The sequence below is a fragment of the Eulemur rufifrons genome, chromosome 1 (assembly GCF_041146395.1).
Source record: "Eulemur rufifrons isolate Redbay chromosome 1, OSU_ERuf_1, whole genome shotgun sequence".
NCBI lineage: Eukaryota > Metazoa > Chordata > Mammalia > Primates > Lemuridae > Eulemur > Eulemur rufifrons.
The window spans coordinates 34,957,731-34,959,614 of record NC_090983.1 but is presented as its reverse complement, the minus strand read 5'-3'; positions in this window follow the sequence as shown (position 1 = coordinate 34,959,614).

The window sequence follows — 1,884 nt, the reverse complement described above, 5'->3', positions numbered from 1 at the left end:
GCTCTAGAGGAAAGTTAGAGAATTCTTTTATGCCTCACTTCAGGGGAGAACTATGAAGGTCAGAGAGACCTTCCTACTTCTGCTGTTTTCTCAAATGCCAAGGTGCCATATTTTGGGGTAGCATGCTCTGAACCACATCACTATAATATCCTTTAAAATCTCAAGAAATTAGTTTTCCTTAGAACACATTTTAACAAATACTACTCTAGCAACAAAGCCAATCTATAGAGTGGTATGTGTGCCCATTGCATATTTTTTCTGTGGCATACTTTTAGATTGTAAACCACTACATATTTTGGTTCATTCTGCAACTCATGGTATTTGGAAGAGGCAGCCCTTGGGCTAACCCCTGAACTGAGATCCCTGTCAGCAAGATCTGCTGCTATTGCTACAGACAAGCAAAGAGAAGGATAAGAACCTACTCTGTGAACTCAGAGTGTTCTGAGTATTTTGAGCACTGTATCTGAATATATATAAAGATGATATAAAATTATGTCAAGCAACTGCAAACAAAGTTACATACATGCCAAGAGAGCAAGAATAAATGGGGTGACCAGAACAATATATATGTGACAGCTTAATAAATATTTTTGATGTTGACATGATGATAATTGAAAATGGAGAGGCTCAGATGCACAGGATCCCATGGCAGTAAAGTTGAGGTGGGGCACAGGGACTCTGACACTGAGATCATTGACTATGAGCTTGCTCTCGTGTTAGAATGAGTTCCTGGTTCTTGCCTTTTGGAAGCTCTCATAGTAGCAAAATGGCTATTAACAAAAAGACCAAAAAGAACAGATGTTAGTGAGGATGTGGAGAAAAGGGAACTCTTATATACTATTGGTGGGAATGTAAATTAGCGCAACATCTATGGAAAACAGTTTTCAACATGAAGATTTCTCAAAGAACTGAAAGTAGAATTACCATATGATCCAGCGATCCCACTGCTGGGTAACTACCCAAAGGAAAAGAAATCAATATATAAAAAAGACACCTGCACTCATATGTTTATTGCAGCACTATTCACAATAGCAAAGATATGGACTCAGCCTAAGTGTCCATCAACAGAGGATTGGATAAAGAAAATATCTCATATATACACAATGGAATACCATTCAGCCATAAAAAAGAATGAAATCATGTCTTTTGCAGCAATGTAGATGGAACGGGAGGCTGTTATTTTAAGTGAAACAACTCACAGAAAGATAAATACTGCATTTTCTCACAAGAGGAAGCTAAATAACGTGTATATATGGAAGCAGAGTGTGGAATGATGAACAATGGAGACTCACTGGGGTAGAGGGTGAAGAGGCAGGTGGATGATGGGAGGTTGCTTGAGTACAATGTGCACTGCTCCAATGATGGATGCACTGAAGGCTCTGGCTTCACCACAATGCAATGTATCAATGTAGCAAAATTGCACTTGCACCCCATGAATATACACAAATAAAAAATTTTTAAAAGAAAGCATGCTTACATTTGCCTTTTATAGCTGTATATGTAAACCCATGTAATACAAACCAATGGGGAAAGAAACATGTTCTAATAACATATTCTTGGTGTTGGCTTGCAAAGATGTTTCTCTGTCAAACTCTTCTATTTACTGAAAGAAAACAGCTTGTGATGCATGTTAAAGAATGCATGCTTATATTTGGCTTTTATTGCTGGATTCCTCTATTAGGCCTATTAGAGTCCAGGGGAGAAATAAATATGTTCTTATAATATATTCTCAATGTTTTATTACAAATGTCTTTGTCTGTCAAACTCTTCCATTCACTGAAAGAAAACAGCTTATGATAAATCTTTAAGAAAGCATGCTTACATTTTCCTTTTATAGCTGCATATGTAGACCTATGTAATAAGCAATTGAGAAAGAAATATGTT